Source organism: Hibiscus syriacus, unplaced genomic scaffold, assembly GCF_006381635.1.
Source record: "Hibiscus syriacus cultivar Baekdansim isolate YM2019G1 unplaced genomic scaffold, ASM638163v2 tig00002799_pilon, whole genome shotgun sequence".
NCBI classification, from domain to species: Eukaryota; Viridiplantae; Streptophyta; class Magnoliopsida; order Malvales; family Malvaceae; genus Hibiscus; species Hibiscus syriacus.
In genome coordinates, this window is record NW_024061945.1 from 160,122 (window position 1) to 181,027 (window position 20,906).

The 20,906-nt window shown below is 35.6% G+C and overlaps 1 pseudogene; it reads left to right on the forward strand.

Annotated features, from left to right (window-relative positions):
• Positions 1-9,855: 9,855 nt before the first annotated feature.
• LOC120151053 lies at positions 9,856-10,720 on the forward strand (annotated as a pseudogene).
• Positions 10,721-20,906: the final 10,186 nt, after the last annotated feature.

The following is a 20,906-nucleotide window of genomic DNA, read 5'->3' on the forward strand; positions in this document are numbered from 1 at the left end:
AATTGTGTGCCCAAAACATGGCACTTCAGGTTATGAGTATCAATACTAACAGAACAGTATTGATATTGTTCTTCGAGTAGTGTAAAAATAAGGGCAATTTGTAAGGGTAGTATCGATACTCTCTCAAGGAGTATCGATACTCGTGGTCCAATTTCGATACTCAAGGGGTGGTATCGATACCAGAGACAATTTTAGGATTTCAGTAGCCATTTTTGGTACCGATACTCATGAGAGTATCGATACCAGGGGTAGAGTATCGATACTCCCCATAGGGGTATTGATGCCAAGGCATTTTTGAAAACATCAAAGCCATTTTTTGTATCGATACTCAGGGTTGTATCGATACCCACATATAGGAGTATTAGTACTTCCATAAGAGTATCGATACTAAAGGTATTTCCAAAAAGTCAAAGTTATTTTGGTATCAATAGTCATTTTGAGTATAGATACCTAAAGATCAATATCGATACTACTGGCATAGTATCGATACCATTATCATGAGTTAGGAAAAATTGCCAATTGGTTCAAGTTCTTGGATTTAGGGGTTTTAAGGCCATACAAGCTTTATGTACCCTAATACAAGTGAGAACAACTAAAGTAACTAATTACACACGTAAAAATCCGGCAAGTGAGGATGACTTAAGATTGACCATTGTGTGATGCTCGAGAAAAGGTCAGGACACCCGAGTTACTCTAGCATTATGATAACCGTCCTTTATATAAAATATTCGGATATTTGTTTGACCATGTACGCTTTCGATGCACATAAAATTCTAGATCACACCCAATGCTTGAATAAGTTCGGGATGTGAGTTTCCGATGCACGTAAAATTTCAGCCCTAACCCCAAAACTCTTGAGTAAGAGGGATAGGCGAGGAAGAGAAGTTTTGTTGCACATAAAATTTCGGTTCTTACCCCGAAACCATTTCTTCTCAAGACAAGATGGTGTATTATCCCAGACACACGTAAAATTACTTCGACCACATCGCTAGACCTATCTTATGTTTGTTAATGTACTTTTGCATACTCATGACTTTACGCACTAACATGTTCTTGTAATGAATACATGTAGTATTGCATAGTTATTATTGTGGCACTCAGCTTGTGAGCTCAACATATGGAATGTGTTTCCATGCGCAAGTCAGTAGAGGATTGATAAAGAGCCTATTATACCGATAAATTCTAGATCAATTGTTTCAGAGTATGTCTTGAGTCTAATATTGGGCATGTATTTTATGTGGACCTTGTACTTGTTTGAGTCAGAACCCTATTTTGATTTATAAACTCAGTGACTGTATTTGTACCATTTAGGAGACTCCCTATTTTTGTAAAACTTAGATTATGATTTTTTTTATTTACAATATGGTTAATGGTTATTGAAGTTTTACAAATGTTTTGAAAAATATTTTTGGGTTAGACACTTCGGAGGTCCGTACAATGCTTTAACCGTACAATCTTCGGGTCAGACCGGTTTACGGTATTATAGGGCATCGTCTGTGAATTTTATCAACAAGAATGTCTAGAACTAGGGGTTTTGATACTCGAACACCTATCTCTAGGTCCTCTGTTAAATCGTGGTCTATTAATATAATAACTAGAATAGAGAATATTGTAAAGGTACCTAATATAACATCGATCGAATAGTACTCCTCGTAGGCTCTCACAACATACTGCATGGAGGCCAACCTTGTATCTACATCGGCCATTGATAAGAATATCCCTATACTATGTTACCTGAATAATGTATTACTACCCTTCACTGGCCCTCGGCCTCTATACACTGATGGCGCTAACCTCTGAGTCACTATTGATTCTACTCTCTGCACCCCTGAAAAATCTCAAACGAAGTGATCGAATGAGCCACAACAAAAGGAACCCCTCGAACCCTGCTGCCACGTCCCTATGTGCCTCCTCCAGCACTGAGCACAAATGGGATGAGTGAAGACTCTCACTGAATCAGTGACACTAACTGCGAATGCTAAAGTCAAGGCCTACTCATAGACTCATATTTACCCCACAATCCAAACTTTATCATGTTCTCCTAGACTACACTATTGGGGGTCTCCACGAGCCCTGACTGTCTCTGGCTCTCTTGGCCGAAGACTGAACTAATCTCGCTAGCTCAGGGGCTCTCTTAATCTACCCCACAATCTCACTGGTCTACTTGGACATCTGGCTGAGGACCCTATCAATCGCCTTCCCCTGGCTAGATAACTCAGCAAAGACTCTGTGAGGGTAGGCAACTATATATGACAAGATGTCGAGGTGTAGGTCTTCCTTGAACCTACGATAGTAGTACTCCTCTATGGAGATAAACTCATGTACGTATCTTCTTAGTCAAAAAAACTTGCACTCATACTCCATCACCGTTCAGTCTCCATTGACCAAATATACAAACTACTCCCTCGGATCAAGAGTGTGAGCCTCTCTGATGTGTTTTTGTTTGAATTGTGAAAAAAACTACTCCCATATCGGCTTCTCTGGATCCAAATCCATCTCAATCATCTCCCACCAATATATTGTGTCATCCTTGAGTAGGGCGATAACATGCTCAAGTTTACCCTCTGGGTAAGGTGCAGCTATCTAAGGGTGCGAAGAGTCCCTCTGAGCCACTGGTTGCCGCTATGGGATCATCATACCTTAAACTGAAGAACTTCATAGTCTTATATCGATAGAGCCTCTCTACTAAAGATTCATGGGGTACTGCTATTGGTTGAGCTGGGGGTACTTGTGGGGGAGGTTGTGCAGTTGAAGTACTAGGCGATGACCTAATGATCTACCTAAGCACGGAGCTAAGGTCCCTAAAAAAGGTCACCTCCTCGACCCCTGCATCTACTGGTATCTCTGACTCATTTGTATCCAGGATAAACTCATTATCGGTATCTGCTCATAGTGAGGCATGACTCTCGTCTTTGCCATCCTGACTATATGATGGGTCATCTGCCTTAGGTTTTGTCTAAAATGAGAAAGAAAAGAGATTATTATCATCATTAAAAGGTTTAAAGTACTCGTGACTCTCTAAAGGCATGTACACTTATAGACACTGACTGACTCTAACCTGCGAGTCCTAGAAACAATTAAAATTGACTTAAAATTGACACTTTGATACCACCAAATGTAACACCATAATCTAGTCTTACCCAAAGATACATGGATTACGATGTCACACGGGACCACCAAAGTGGCTAACCAAAAATATTTCTCTAAAATCTGGTTACAACCAACTGATAAAATCCATCCATATTCAATAAAATAAAACATGATAATAATATGAGATTACAAAATATGGAGAGCTCATAAAATATAACCAAAATAGTAAAATATTGAGTTTAAATCAAAAGAGTTATGAGTGAATACATAAGGGTCCATAAATAGTACATGCCCTATAAGAAGAACTCAAGACGTACTCTGAATACCTCGACTGGACTAGAACTATTGTCGATGATAATGCTCCACTACTGATCACCTATGAACCTGCGTATGGAAACACATTTCAAACGCTGAGCTTATGAGCTTAGTGTCACACCAATAACTATAATGTACAAGTTTCATTCACTAGATGAGCATGCAAGTGCAATAGGTATGAAGACATGGTAATAATGATCTAACATGCTTAAGTAGTCATCATGGTGCGACTGACGGTTCTACATCTCAGAGCTCACATAACCCTCTAGCTTTTCAGAGATAACACTGGTATATAGGGTAAGGTTTGGAGCTGCATTGGAAATGTATACCCCCTAACTTACTCCGTCGAGTCTTAGGGCATCTGTGCCTAGTCGGCTACTGAACTGCCTTGGCACTGACTGGATATCCAACTAACTTTCGTGTTCTACTAAAAAGACTCGGGTGTCCTTACTATTTCCCGAGTATCAAACAATGCTAGTTTTATGTAATCCTAGCTATTTTTGTTTCTAGTTGTTCTCACTTGTAGTTCTATCTGCAGATATACTGATGTTATTGGGCCCTTCAAGCTTAATCCCTTAATATTTAGATTACATATCCAAAACTGTCCACTAGTACTAATATTGTCCCTTCAGTATCGATATTGAACCTTGAGTATCGATACCCACCTGTTGGTATGGATACTTACTAGCTGATATGGCTGATTTGGGAAAGGTAGTATCGATACTCCTGGCTGCATCGATACCAAAATTAGGCTCGATGTCTTCAAAAACACCTCAGTATCAATACCCCTATTGGGAGTATCTATACTCTACCATAGGTACTCGCTTGAGTACAAATACAAAAAATGGCTACAATGATCTATTTGTAACTTTGGAATCGATACCACCCCGAGAGTATCGATACCTAACCTACAATATCGATACATGTGGTAGAGATAAGTTATAAGTGTGTAACCTTTGATTTCTAAGCTACTGGAAGTGTTCAACGCTCAACCCAGGACAAGTTTTTCTTTCCCTATAGCTTTAGAGCTTTCTCTAACTTCTCTCACTAAGAAATAAATCAAACACTTGTGTTACTAACTAAATGTAAAGGTTAATAAGGGTTTAAGAACACTTTATAAGGCTAAAAATCTCTAAAAATATATCAAAATCTCATAGTTCCTTAAACCTCCACAAAAACCATTTTTGAAGACCAATGCCAAATCTTGTAAGAGAGTGCTTGAATTGAAGCGTAGAACGAGGGGATTGAAGTTATTACCTTTAGGTTGTTGAATAGGGATTGAAATGTTATAAAGTTTCTACTTTTCTTGATATGTTAAAGGATGTGAAGAGGCTTTGAAAGGGAAGAAGAAGAATAAGACAATAAGTGTGTAACACCCTAATCTAGTTTGACTAGATCTATGGATCACAATGTTACACGAGACTACCGAAATAGTTACCCAATTTTTCTTTCTTTAAGAACTGTGTATAATCATTGAAAATAATTCATCCATATTGATAAAATATAACATAATAAACTGGGTTTACAAAATAATGGGGGGCTCCCAAAATACATCCACAAAATAATACAAAACACTGAGTTCCAAAAAGGGTTACGACTGAATACATGACAAGGGTCCATAATAGTACATACCCTCTAAAGATGACTCAAGACAAACTCTAAAGGTATCTGAAAATCTAGTATACTGCACTGGAATGTCTGGTGACGATAACTCCCCGCGAACTGCCCTTAAGAACCTGCGTACGGAAATACATTTTGAATGGTGAGCTTATGAGCTCAATGCTCACTAATAACTATACGATACTATATGCGTTCTCTAAATAAAATGGTAAATGGCACAAGCCTAAGTATACAACTACTTAACTACTAATTTTATGGCTATCATCATGGTGCGGCTGAGGAATTTAGCATCTCAGAGCTCGTGCACCCCTCTAACATTATCGATGTACTCACGGGCACACTTGGGTGAGATCCATAATTCTGCATCGAAAACATACACCAGCCAACTTACTCCGTCGAGTCTTGGGGTATTTGACACCCAGTCGACAAAGAAGTGTCATAGCACTGACTTGGATCCACTGACTGTCATATTCTTCTAGAAGGAACTCGGGTGTCCTGATTATTTCTCGAGCATCAACCAAGGCTAGTTTTATGTAAACCTAGTTGTTATTGTTTCTATTGTTTTGATATTATTTATTGTTATCGCTTGAAGTCTTATTTGTTGTTACTCGGGTGTGTTTGGGGTACCTCGACTCTGATCTAAAAGCCCTTTAATTAGCTATTTAAAATTGTCTATCAATGTCAATACTAGGACCTCAGTATCAATACTGAGCCACTTGGTATCAATACCCACATGTTTTTATCGATACCCCTAACTTGGTATCGATACTCTATGTGAGTATCGGTAACAAAATTACATTATGGAATTTCAATCTCGATACCAATCTGATCAGTATCGAGACAGGAACCCCAATATAGATACTCTATGAATGAGTATCGATACTACCCTTTGAAAATTACCTATTTTAAGCTTGGCTGAAGAAGAATATCGATAGTGTTCTTACAGTATCGATGCCCTACTACGAAAAGCCTTGTTTTGGCTCAAAAGATCCTATCTTTTTACCCTAAAATCCTAATGTGGTCCTCAACTGATAATTAAGTGTTTTATGTGGTATTATGGGTAATAAATAAGTCTGAAAACATATTAAAAACACACAAATCATGTATCTACCATGGAAATACTTCAAGTTCATGCAATCCTACTTTATTTCATCTAAACGACTTACACATAGTAAAATTGAGTTAGAAGTGAGTTACTTGAGTGTCTAAGCTACTGGAAAGGCAATAGACCAACCCAAGGTAAGTTTTTCCTTCCCCTAGCTTTGGAGCTTTCTCCAACCTCTTTCTCTAAACAAAATAAATACACGGGTTACCTTATGATTATAGGGGTTTAGAAAGGTTTAAAAACACTTCTTAAGGTATACATTTTCTAAAAATCGAATTGAAACTCAAAGGCACCTCCATGGCATTTGTTTTGAATCAGCCTTGGAAAAAACTTCAATGATTTAATCAGATCAAGATGAAAGTTAGGGCTGATTGGGATCACATCACCTCCTAAAACCCATTTTTCGAAAACCATGAGAACCCTTGTGTTTAGGGGTTAAAATGGAGCTAGAGGTGAAAGGGTGTTGATTCTTACCTTAGCTTTCCCTTAAGACACTTAAAATTCTATAAAGTCTCTAGCTTTCTAACTTGAATGAAGGAGTAGATGAAGAGGAGAGAAAAGAAGAATACAAGAGTTGGTGAAGGAAAAAAGGAGACATACTTCAGATGTGATATAACCCATCTTAATGTGTTTTCAGGCTTTTGAAATTAAAATGGCAAAATCATCTCCTTGGTCCCTCTAATTATGGTTGCAACCAGATTTTACCCATTTTTCTCATTATTGGGATAATACCCAAGTCCAAAACAAATCTAACTTAGGTCAAAGCTTTCCATAAACTAAAAAATTAAACCAAATTCCACCCTAGGTTAGCCTGAAACTCCTAACCCGAGATCTGGGGCATTACAAGAAGAATGGTGAAAAAGAAATATGATGAATGCTTCAGACGTGATATCATCAAACCTTAATGGTTTTTAGCTTTTGAAAATAAAAATGGTATAATTACTTTCTTGGTCTCTCAAGCTTTAATCACAATTCAAAGTCATCATTTTAAGGACATTTGGGCTCAATCCAAGCCCAAATCAAATCCCCAAATAGACCAAACTCCTTAACAAGGTTTAATGGGGTTGTTTAAGCAATTCCAGATTAGCCCAAACTATTAACTCAAGATTTGGGGCGTTACATAAACAACCCTAATATCCACGTATCATCTACCAAATAGACATGTTCCTTGTCTTTTTACATCAATAACCCTCAACATTTTCAATTCTTTTGGCCTAAAGATTGCATGCCATTAAGACTTTTAACTTTTGAAAAATTAATCAAGTTTTCGAATTTGTTAATCTAATTAATTTTTTAAATCAAAAAATAATATAATTGTATACCCTTTCCTAATTTTGACGGTTAAATCTTATTTTCTAAAATATTATTATCATATAATAAATTTATTTAGGATAGTCATCGGTCTGTTAAAGTTAAATTTTTTATCAATCGAATTTGACTGAAATGTAAAGCCATCCACCCACACCTGACTTCAGGGACGAAACTACTCGGGGATTGGGAGGTACTATTGTACTTGTCCTCCTCAAATATTTTGGTATAATAGATTTTAGTTTGTAGTTTAATATTAGTCAAATAAGATATTTGATCCTCCCAATTTTTTATTTAAATACTTAATAGATTCTTGTTTCTTTGATATAAAACAATTTTCCCCCCATAATATTTTGTCCCAACTCCATTCATGCCCAACTCGACTTGAGTTTAAGAAGATTCTACTTAACCCAAAACTCGATTGGTATATTTATTATTTATTTTTATTAAATAAAATAAATTTTAAATTAAAAATAATATAAAGAGGAATATGATTGTAATTATTACATTAGATCGAATTTTTATCATAAATTGAAACTCATCTCGACCATACTCTAAAACAGTTCCAATACAAATTGATTTTTAAATAACTGACCTAATCAAATAAAATTAGGTTAAAAAGTCAAATATCAATATCTAGCCTTGATGTGCGAACCAACTTACCTCAGTGGTTAAAGGAATCGTTATTGTTTCTTGAGGTCAAGGGTTCGAGCACCAGCGACTGTAGCAGGGTGATAGAGAGTTTAATGTCATGACTGAGAGTATTTAAAACAATACTACTTTGTAATCACCTTAGCTTAATAATATATATAGCCTTGATTTTGTTACTAACGAACTTTTATACACTCTCATGCCTTTCCGATAATAAAATTTTCTTTCATAATCATCAAGACATAAACATCCTTAAATTACTGTTCTAATTTTAAATTAATGTCTTAATTAATTTTTATGTAACCTATCCATCAATTTGAGATATAAATGTTAAATTGAATTTGACTTAAAGTATATTTAGAACGCATTAATTAAATTATAAATATATTTTATTTATTACATGAGTAAATTATATTTAATGTATTAAAAAATAAATAATAATCTTAATTTTAATGATATTATTTTTTTAATATATTAGATCCAAATCAATCCTCTATTTAATATAAATAGATATATACATGTTTAAAATTTGATCACTACATATGTTTAAAAATTATCACTATATTTTAAATATCCTCTATATTTGAGGATCAATTTAGATCTAAGTCTTAATTTTTATTTTTTTTAAATTTTTGTATTGTTTTATTTTTTGGAGTAACTACGTATTTTAATCACCGAATTCTTGGGTTCCATTTTCATCACTCAACTATTTTTTAAAGGCAAAATGCAAACAAATACCCCTAACGTTTGACACTATATGCATTTGTACCTAAATCGTTTTTTTGGAGCAGTTGTACCCACAACGTTTAAATCTGATTCAAAAGTCACCCCCATTGGATGGAAACCGTCAATTAACTGACGGTCAATGGCTCTAGCTGACTAAGCAAGCACAGGTGGACAGCGATGATGTGGTGTGTCCACGTCACTAATATATGATAACGTGGAATTGATAATTCAGCAATTTTTTGTTTAAAAATTTAATTTCAATTAGAATTTTACACCAATAAGAGAGTTACACATGTCACTCTCCCATTGGGCGCGTATTGGGAAGAACGAATAAAATGTTAATATGTGCATGGAAGGGGACTCGAACTTGGTGCAAGGGCATGAAATGGGATGGCCCTTGCCACCAAGCCAAGCATACTACTACTTGGTTATTTTTGTGTAACAAAATCTTATTTAACTCTTAAAAATTAGTACTAGAATTATAATACTTTTAAATTAAAATTTATTTTAATTTTAAGCTGAATAATAAGCATTTTTATTTTAATAAAAGTATATTAATAAAATAAAATTTAAAGATCAACCTATAGTGAGATTTTTCATAAGATTTTAATATCAAGTATTTATTTTTTGAATTCGAATCAAATTAATTTTTGTGATAATAAAACCAAATAAAGTTAAAATCATGCTTTATTTCATCCCATCATATTATCATCCCTGATTTAAACCAACATTAATTTAGAACCTAACTCATAATTTGAAGCTATTTCATATAAGAAATTCTTAAAATAACAAAGAAAAGATTTTCAATGGAAGTAAGTAATCAAATTATTTGGTTTAAATTAAATATTTTTCAATTAAATTAACAAAATTGTGAACTAAATATATAAAAGAAATTTATTAAACATACAAGATATCGAAATTAATATTAGAACTTTTTCAAAACTAAACTGCACGAGCTAGGGCTCTATACCCTATAAGTAAACAAAAATGACCAAGTGAATGCATGAAAGTGAACAATCTTCTGATGCTACAACAGATTGATGGAAAATTTCTTCATACTATCATCATTCGTCGTTGTTTCACTCTCCCTTGTAATTTCAAAAGCTGAATCACAATCATGCCTGATCGACCACCTCCTCGCCTTTCAATCCTAATCGAAATCGGGGGTCATCCATTTGGACGATCAGTTTGTCTTCACATTCTTATTGTCGCCGAAAACCCCAGGCCCTTACTCTCTGCTCATATTCTTTGACGCCATTCAACTTCGCGATAAATCTGACCTCAGCCTCCGCGATCTCAGCCAAGAGTTCGTTGTCGTCGCCTCTTTAGTCATCGCCAACCACTACTCAGCCAGCCCCAAGCTCTTCTTCTGCGACTTCGAGTTTCACAAATCCAAATCTTCTTTCAACCTCCTCGGTGTCATTTCCCTTCCCAACTTCCACCTCGTCGGCCCCACCGCCAAATCACTGAAAGACGACTTGGAACGAATGCAGCAGGCCGGTTTCACTCGATTCAGTGAATCGCTCATCGATTTCATTGAGTCTAAAAATAACTCAATGTCGGTCCCATCCATCGTCCTCCCATCATTTCGAAAACTCAAACCGGCATCATCCTCGGGTTTTTACTAATCTGGTTCGTGTTCGCTGCTAGAAAGATATTCAGCGGTGAAACCGTGCTACACATTCCTATGATTTGGCTTTCAGGAGCCATTTTGTTTATTTCTTCAGCGTTTCAGGGGCAATACATACCATATTAAGGAGGATGCTGATGATCTTTATGGACAGAGACAATCTAGATAAATTGATATTCTTCTACCAAGGAACAAGAGTACAACTTGGGTTTAGGGCGAAAATTGATTTAAAGATGCCTATAAGATATTTGAAACACGTGTTTTATTTTGTTTAATTAAACTGAACATTTATTATGGGTTAAATAAGATTTTGATGTGATCATGTCTAGAACCAACTTTCTTCATGATACACTCAGATCAATGAAGATTCATCAAGCTCAATCTAAGGGAGTTCTACCTTACTTTATATTATATTTACTCATTTATGCATTATATATTACTAAGAGCATACATTGGTATAATAGACTATACTTGAATTATCATAACTTGTGCATTCATTATGTCATTTGGTTTGCATCATTGATTGATATTCAAGCATATAATCTATAGTTATAATAATAATTTTCATTCATTATCATATGATACATGAGTTATTATTATAACTTATAGTCCACATCTTTATAATATGCACATCATTATTCTTTAAATACTTAGATTATATTGTGTTTTCTTTGTGAAGGTACATTCAACCACACAACACTTGGGAGCTACATTGGAGCTAAATGGTGCATGTAACAGTAAGGAAACTCACATAGGGACGTTTAAGAGAACATAAAGATTCATTGGTGAAAAGTTATCCGGAGGCCCGTGAGCTTATAGCTGGATTGAGCTGAAGATTTGAGCTACAAGATGACCTCATTTCAGCTGGGGAGCTGCACCATCATCATCGCCACTTAGGACACTTCAAATATGTCCTAAGTCAAAATTTGTAAAATCGTATATTTTCGCGAATAGTTGCCACCTCAGGAGGTACCTTTTCACAAAAAAAGCTGCCCAAACATTCACCATGTTACAAGTCATCTAAGGCCAGCTCACCTCCAGCTTATTAACACCAGAAGTAGCTCAAACATGAATGTTTACCTTTCCCAAACATTGTAACCTTTCATGAATGATGTTGCCCATTAAGATGCCTTTTCATCTAAGAGCACGTTGGTGAAGAAATTGCAACCATTAGAGGCTTAAATCACCAAGAGACATGACATAGAGCTTCATACCTATTCGGCCACAACATATGCCATACACATGGGAGTTTTTGGTGCCAACATGAAATGGCACATCACCTTTCGGCCAAAGAGAAGAAAATGGTGCCAAGATGAACAAGTATGCCCATTTGGCCAAGCGAGATGTCTTCCCATCCTTAGCCGAATCATCAAGCCCCTTAATGAAGGGTTAGTTGAACCATCACAAGCCTAAAGGACTCAACCGTTCATTTTAAACATTATGTACTTCCATCTAAAGTCATGTACCTAGCCGAATACCTATGTAACCATTCGGCCAAGACCTCTCATTTCCTATAAATTAAGAGGCTTTCCATCATTTGTAGTTATCTCATCTCATATATAAAAATTACTCTTGTGAGTTAATTTCTCTTCAAAGTTCTTTGTGAACTTTATCGATCAAACAAGTATAATTCCTATACTTGTGGCGTCATACCTTCTATCCTGATTCCAAAATGCCTAGATTAATATCTAGTGGGTTAAAGACACTATCACCACCCCTCAAGCAAGTTTGTGAAGATCGGGATTGTGCTCCTAGCATTGTTTCATCTTTGGCATGTTTGAGATACAACATCACCGCCATCTTCATTTCATCATCAACCATCATCAATATCCTTCATCAAGACCATACCAATTTCATTCTTCTGCAGCCATCTCATTTCTATCTTTATTCATTTTTTTTTCTATTTCCATTTTGTTTATTATTATCCATTTCTTAATTCCACCATTAATATTATTTTTCTTTCTTATTTTCATTACAGCCAATCTTATAATTCAAGGACATCAGTACTTGTCAATCCTAGATCGAGACACAATAAGGCTATCTACTCTCTTCACCAAAGCGTGTAGATCAACTTACATCAAGCGGTAATCAGAGCATAGCTGGATTGACAACAAAAGTGTCTTTGGTGTGCAAAGCAAAAAAAAAAGACTCCTACATCAAAATTGGAGTACAAAAAGAAAGAAAAGACAAAAGAAAAAGAAAAGAAGAAAAGAAAAAGAATAATTTCAAAAAGAAAGCAAAGCCAAGGAAAGTGTGCTCTACCATTGTAAGTACATCAAAGAGGCTACACTGAGAGAAGATAACCTTATTGTTTCTTGAGAAAGGTTGCGGTAAGTGTTGTTTCTTGAATTGTAAGTCACCTCTTCTTTTTTCATCCTTTCATTTTCCTTGTCTTCAACCATTTCCTTTTTTAATACCTTAAATATTTTCTTCTACCTTTCCATTTCTTCTATTCCTTTCTACCCTAACCTATTTGCAGCCGATGCACACAAGTAGAGAATTAACTTGTTCTAATTTTGAGTAAGTTCTTCAAAGGACTTAGCAAGAGAAATTGAGTGGAAAAAGGCAAATTGAGAGAGTCAGATCAGAAGGTGAATTGTTAAAAGCCAAGATATATTACCGAGTGTAAACACGAGTGTTGAGTGGAGTGATCTTATCTTTTCTTTGGTGTGAAGTTTGTGAGGCCTTGTGAGTGTGCTGATAAGGTTTTAAATTTTGTTTAATTTTTTACTAACAATGTTTTGTGATTTTTCATCTTTCCAAACCTTGGAGGACGAACAGCAAAGAACAAATACATTTCACACTCGTTGCCATATAAATGGTAAAGTGTGTCTTGTAGCTATTGACGAATGGAGTTGTACAAACATTGCAAGCAAATACATGGTGAACAAATTTAGGCTTATGACAATTAAACATTCCAGCCCATATGACTTGCAATGGTTGAACGACGAGGAAGAGTTGAAGGTCACTGAACAAGTACTTGTGCCATTCTCACTTGGAAGGTATAAAGAAGAGATCCTATGTGATGTGGTGCTTATGAATACGAGTCATTTACTTTTGGGGAGGCCATAGCAATTTGAGAAACAGACTGTTTATAATGGCTTTACAAATCGGTATTCATTCTTCCACAATGAGAGGAAAATCATCTTGACTCCATTAGCTCTTAGCCGAGTAAATGAAGATCAAAATACCTTGAAGAAGAACATTGAAGCAATGAAATAACAACTTAAAGACAATGCAACTGAAGAATGCTTGGAGAAAAATTAAAATAAACAAAAGCATTTTGAATTTGAACAAAATGTTGGAGTTGAAAAGATGAACAGAGAGGACGCAAAAACCATTGGAAATAAGAGAATTGAAAAGAATGAATTTGGAGGAAAAGAGGAGAGTGAAGAATAATTTTTATCTAACCTTACTTCTTCTCCTATTCTCTCTATTGTTTTGTAGGGAAATTCAAGAGATGTATCTTTTCAAGGAGATGATTCAAGAATCATGGCTTTTGAAAAACTAAAAGATGCGACTTTTTAAGAACCAATAGTCATAACTTTTGGTAATTCACAAAACATGTCTCTTGATATTTCAAAGGTTATGCCATTTGAAGTTCCAAAAGAAGCATCACTTGAAGTGCCAAGAGTTGTGTTCGTTGACATTCCAAGTGCATTGCCAATCCTGAAAAGAATTCAGCAACCAACTCCCATTAAACATCCACCCTGGTTTGATATTTCTATTCATCTTTTCAATAGTATTTCCTTTACATGTTTTGATTTGTTTTGCAGCAATTCGATTCATATATATGGTATTATCTTATCACTTGGTGATGGCAAGGTCATTCGAGAATGCCTATGGATGAAACGAAAGATCAAAGACGATTATTCTAACCATGAAATTACAGATTTTTTCTTTGATTTTTCGAATGTTCCAAGCGACACAACTTGTCAAATTGGGAGGCTAGGGGATATGACCTTCAAAGAGCCAAGAGATGGAAGGCAAAAGGAGACATTTTATCATCCAAAGGACGTGACTTATGAGGATTCTAAGGACATTTCCATTCCAAGAGTTATAACCTTTCATGATTCAATGAATACACCTATTGGAGGACCAAGGAACATGACTTTTGGGGACATGATCGTTCAAAGAAACATATCTTGTGATTCCAAAGACACCACTTTTGGCCATCCAAAAGATGTGAACAGGGAGTATACCTTTAACTTTCTAATAACTAATATTTCCCTTACTTATAAAAGTCTTATTTCTTTCTATAACAATGAGGTTCAAAGTACTTATTCAAGATTCATGACTTTTTACAAGGATCCTTTCATAGATCTTTTCAAAAGGAAATGTCTTGAAAAATTTTCTATTGAATGGATGCATTTTGAACTCAAATCAACAACATTTGAATGGAAAAACACTAAGGAGAAGCCACCTTACGATTTGAGGACAAATCGCCTAAAAGAAGGGAAGGATGATGTAATCATGTCTAGCACCAACTTTCTTCATGACACACTCACATCATTGAAGATTCATCAAGCTCAATCTAAGGGAGTTCTACCTTACTTTATATTATATTTACTCATTTATGCACTATATATTACTAAGAGCATATATTGACATAATAGACTATACTTGAATTATCATAACTTATGCGTTCATTATGTCATTTGGTTTGCATCATTGATTGATATTCAAGCATATAATCTATAGTTATAATAATAATTTTCATTCATTATCATATGATGCATGAGTTATTATTATAACCTATAGTCCAACTCTTTATAATATGCATGAGTTATCCAGAGGCCCGTGAGCTCATAGCTGGATTGAGCTAAAGATTTGAGCTACAAGATGACCTCAATTCAGCTGGGGAGTTATACCATCATCATCACCACTTAGGACACATCAAATATGTCCTAAGTCAAAATTTGTGAAATCGTACCTTTTCGCGAATAGTTGCCACCTCAGGAGGTACCTTTTCACAAGAAAGCTGCCCAAACGTTCACCATATTACAAGTGATCTAAGGACAGCTCACCTCCAGCTTATTCACACCAGAAGTAGCTCAAACATGAATTGTTACCTTTCCCAAACATTTTGACCTTTCATGAATGATGCTGCCCATGAAGATGCCTTTTCATCTAAGAGCACGTTGGTGAAGAAATTGCAACCATTGGAGGCTTAAATCACCAAGAGACATGACATAGAGCTTCATAACTATTCAGCCACAACACATGCCATGCACATGGGAGTTTTTGGCGGTAACATGAAATGGCACATCACCATTCGATCAAAGAGAAGCAAATGGAGCCAAGATGGACAAGCATGCCCATTCGACCAATGGAGATGTCTTCCTATCCTTAGCCGAATCATCAAGCCCCTTCATGAAGGGTTAGCCGAACCATCACAAGCATAAAGGACTCAACCATTCATTTTAAACATTATGTACTGATAGGGAAGTGGTGGCGGATTGATGAACGTTGCTCTTGTTGAAGAATCAAATATAGAAAAGATCTAGACTCGAAGAAGAACAATAAGGGAGAATGGGGAAGGTGGCGATAATAGATAGGGTTCTTTAGGGTTTCTTTTTGGTGCTGGAAACAAGATAAGAAATAAGATTAAAACAAGATAAAGAAAAGATAAAGGAATTGCAAATAAAATAAGATAACCAAGAAATCAAAAGATCTCCTTTATGAAGGTGAACGGTAAAGATAATTGATGACGTGGATGGATAAGCGGAAAATCGATAGATAATGTCCTATCGAGCCCTCCTAGTCGCAATGAAAAGGCAAACACGATAATATGGCTCTAATCAACCCTCCTAGTCGCGATGAAAAGGCAAATTGGAGTGTGAAGATTAATCTCCCTCACAAGAACTTGAAAGAACTCAAGGAGAAGAAGCTTCGAAGGCACAAGGCAATCAGCACTTGCAAAAATGAACTCTCGTTGCATTATTAATCAAAGAAATCTTAATTACAAAGTTGAATGAATCCTCCTTTATATAGGGGCTAAATTCTAAAGGTCCTAAATAACTAATGAATAAAATAATAATAAACTAAACATGTCTTAACTCTAATTTCTAATAAAATAATAATAACTAAAAATAATATTTTAACCCAACCTTAATTCCTAATAAAATAATAAATCTAATCCTAAAAGATAATGCATCATCCTATATTAAGTTATATTACAAATAATCAATAAAAATATTAAAAATTCGTAATATTTACAAAATCCCGTATTAATCCCGTACAGGATTTTCTGCATGTAAAATCTTCAGTAAAATGGTCATATCTTGAGTTCCTGATATCGGATTGATGCGATTCAAGAACCGTTGGAAAGATAAGATACATAAGGTTCTATCCATAGAAGACATGTTGACCAAATAAGATCAGTATCCCATTCAAAAAGTCGTCTCAAGTCTGATACTGTTCTGGTCTTCTTTTCCAAGGCTTGGACGAGTGGATCATTTGGAAGAGTTATTACTTCTTCCTTTGATGTGAGCCTTGTGATGCATGTATCATCCTCCCTTTCTTCAAAAATATTCGTCCTCGAATCTGAAACATTAAAGGGAGCAACATTAGAATTGTTTAATGATTCATTCACATTATACTTACCGAATAGATATGCTTTGAATCTTCGAGACTTTGTTCTTCTAATAGGTTCGAGTAGAAACATTAGTCCAAATAAGCATGTATTATGGACTCTGGTGCATGTATCATTCCCCCACTCCTCAAAAGGATTCGTCCTCGAATCTGAAAATCCAAGAGAAAGAGACTTAGATGTGTTGAAAGGAAAATTTGTGAAACATTTACCAGGATCAATGTGATGTGTCTTTATGCGTTTCATTCGAGGTTTCTTCTTTGTTGGAACTGATTTCTTGTAGTCTTGAAATCCTCTTTTTCATACAAGTCTTGTAATATGATGTTTAGGTTGAAATTCAACATGGTGTCGACCACTGTTTTCTTTCTGTATGATTGCTTCAGATAATTTCTCCATAGTTTTATTCGTGTGTGGTGAGAATGAGTGTTTAAAAACCATGTCAACTGGTTTGTTAAAGTAATCCCTTAAGTCTCTGAAGTGTGGTTCATGAATTAATAATTCTCGATATGAGATTTGTGGATTGTATAATCTGTTTAGTTGGCAAGGAAACTCATATACTAGATAAAACTCATTAAAAGCACTTTTAAAAGTATGTGTAGAAATATCAGAAATATCCGAGTTATCGTGATATACATCTTTTATATGTTCAATTCTTGGAATAGTAGCATGCTTAAGAGTATACCTTCGTGGTAGTGCACCGTCTAATGTGTTTTGCTTACCTCAGTCAGCTACGCACTTAAAGGAGTTGTGTTTAGTATGGATGACAACTTCACGAGCCTTACCTTGTAAGAAGGAGAAGTATGTTACAATGTCATTAAAATAAGTAATAAAATACTTACCTTTTGACTCCCGTAAATCGCGACTCTTCATTGATATGGCATAGTGATTAGGGCTTTCAGGTGGTAACCCGTCAGTAGGGTCACCTAATATTATTCGACAACTCTTGGCTATGGAAGATGGTGTGGGCCAGTCTCATGTTGCTTTTACTATTTCATCATTTACATGGATTTCCTGTGCACGAACTATAAAGCCTGTAGAGTTGTTCAAATCATGTTTCCTCATTAAGATGGCGTCACGACTAAGGCTTTCCCGGATATAGCCTTTTTGTAACAAATCCAACTCTTTGGTTTCTTCGAGATTGTATGTTTGATGAGGTATGATGGAACCTTGAATTAGATTGGTTTGGCGTTGTTTTCCTCTTTTCAGTGGTAGTTCGTTAGGTAGATCACCTAACACTTCTCGAAAATCCTGTAAAAGAGATGAAAACACGCTAGGCAAATCCTTGTTAATGTTAGAAATCGAAACAATTGATTCCCTAAAGCGAACAAGGATGCAAGGATATTTGTAAAGAAGGTTCTTTCTCAATTCTTTTGTGCTCACACATAGATTTTGAGTCACTCTTTTCTTCTCACATTTAGGTTCACTCACCTCCCATGGGTCATTATTCTTTTGGCTTTTGTAACTAGTGGCCTCTTTTGTTTTTGCCTCTTTCTCAACTTTTCCTTTTTTTTTCTTTCCCTACCTCCTCATAAATTATCATTTGATCTTTAGGGACTGAAAGTGTGTCATTCATTGCTGGTCGTTCTTTCTCTTTGTCAGTTTTGTCATCTCTTGGCTTTTTCAGAGAAGATGGAGTAGAAGATGAGGAAGGATTTGAAGGATTACCTTAGTAAGAGGATGAAGTACCTTGGTAATGTTCACTGAATCGAGATCTCCTTTGGATTTGTGCTTCGATTGTCATTGCTTTCTTTAGTGTATCTTCAAGGTTTTCGTAACCTTGTAGGTCAAGAAGATTAGTGATGTTTGAGTTTAAGCCGACAACGAATTTTGACACGGTGACCTCTTCTTTTTCAGTTATGTTAGCCCTATTGAGTAAGGACTACATCTCCTTATAGTACTCTTCAACTGAACTTCTACCTTGTCGAAGTTGGTGTAGTCGTCGTGTATAATGTGTCGGTAGGAATTGCTTTCTCATGGTTTGTTTGAGGTCGATCCAAGAAGTGATTGTTGGAATTTGGAAGTTCTGGATCTTTTTCCTTGTTTGCATCCACCAAGTTCGAGCATATCCTTCGATTTGCATGGTGATGAGGTGAACTTGTTTAGCTTGAGGGCAGTCATGGTATGCGACCATGCGATCAACTTTTTCTTCCCATTCGATGTACCTGTCTGGATCATTGTCTCCTTTGAAAGACGAGATCGTGAACTTTGATTTTACAAAGAGTTCGGGTGCTTGGAAACGTGATTGTTCTCTCCAGGGTACCAAAAGTTTAGCATTGTTTGGTTTTGGATTCTGGTTTGGTAGATCCAGTTATGGTTCTTATTGTTCTCTCATAATTTCATCAAATCTTTCAACTTGAGTCGTGAGTCGGGCAAGTGCGGCTAAGATAGTCGTAAGTGTCTTGTTGTTATTGTCGCCCATCCTGAAATCATAACACTCGAAAGAAAATTTTAAAGTAAAATAAAAATAAAAGAAAGAAAATTCAACAAAACAAGAAACCTCATAAGTCACTCCAAGAAAGTAACACAACGAGAGGCAAGTAATCCGATCTTGTACTCTTTAAAACTCACTTTACCAAGTAGTCTTCCACAATTCGTATCGGAGTTTGATTACTAGCAAAGGCGATAAGAAAACCTAAAAGTTCTAAGAGGCCAAATAAGGGTTAGACTCCAAGAGAACGAGAATGCAAGGAAGGAAGAAGTGTGCAAACTCTTTAATCCTACTAACACAAGAAATATAATGTGTTAGATAATGTAAAAGAACAATAAAAAGGAAAAACAAAAGAACTTAAAGCACTAAGAGTCAAAGAAAAAAAAAGAACCAACCCAGAAACCTAGAAAACGCTGGATCAACTTGAGAAATGTTTTTGAGGGGGTTACCGGTGTCCACAAATTTTGGGAAAATTCTTGAATGTCTTTCGATGCATCAAGAAACCACCTGTAAAATTTCAGAACCAAATACCTTCAGTAGTATCCAGTGGACTCTGTTGAACTGTGAGTCCTCAAACAATCTATTTTTCTTGATCGCTTTGTTTGAAGGTGTTCTTGATCTCCAAATATTCTGCTTTTTTGTTTAAATGATCTTCAATATATGAAGTTTCAATATGTAAACTTTCACCAAGAAATTTCTCTTGTATAATTTTCAAGAAATTCGACAAGATCCTAGACCGAATATGCCGATGAAACTTGAAGAACGTATTTGAAGGCTCTAATGAACTCTGATTTGGGTGAATTTCGAACTGGAGATTTATATTAGGATGAATATGACATATGGAGAAAATCAGCCATAAATACCTTCGTTTGCAATTTTTTTGAAATTTTGTTTTTTTTATTTTTTTATTTTTTTTTTGAAAAAATAGCAAACTAACAAGAAGGATTTGAATCTAAATTAAAATTAAATAAAAAAAACCTAAAACGATGAATCTTTTTTGGACTAGCTCCGTTGGGATACCTTGACGGTTTTGTGTGCAAGAACAAGCAAGATTGCTTGCTTCTTTCCAAGAATCGGCCCAAATCTGATACCAATTGATATGGAAGCGGTGGCGGATTGATGAACGTTGCTCTTGTTGAAGAATCAAATATAGAAAAGATCTAGACTCGATGAAGAATAATAAGGGAGAATGGGGAAGGTGGCGGTAATAGATAGGGTTCTTTAGGGTTTCTTTTTGGTGCTGGAAACAAGATAAGAAATAAGATTAAAACAAGATAAAGAAAAGATAAAGGAATTGCAAATAAAATAAGATAACCAAGAAATCAAAAGATCTCCTTTATGAAGGTGAACAGTAAAGATAATTGATGACGTGGATGGATAAGCGGAAAATCGATGGATAATGTCCTATCGAGCCCTCCTAGTCGCAATGAAAAGGCAAACA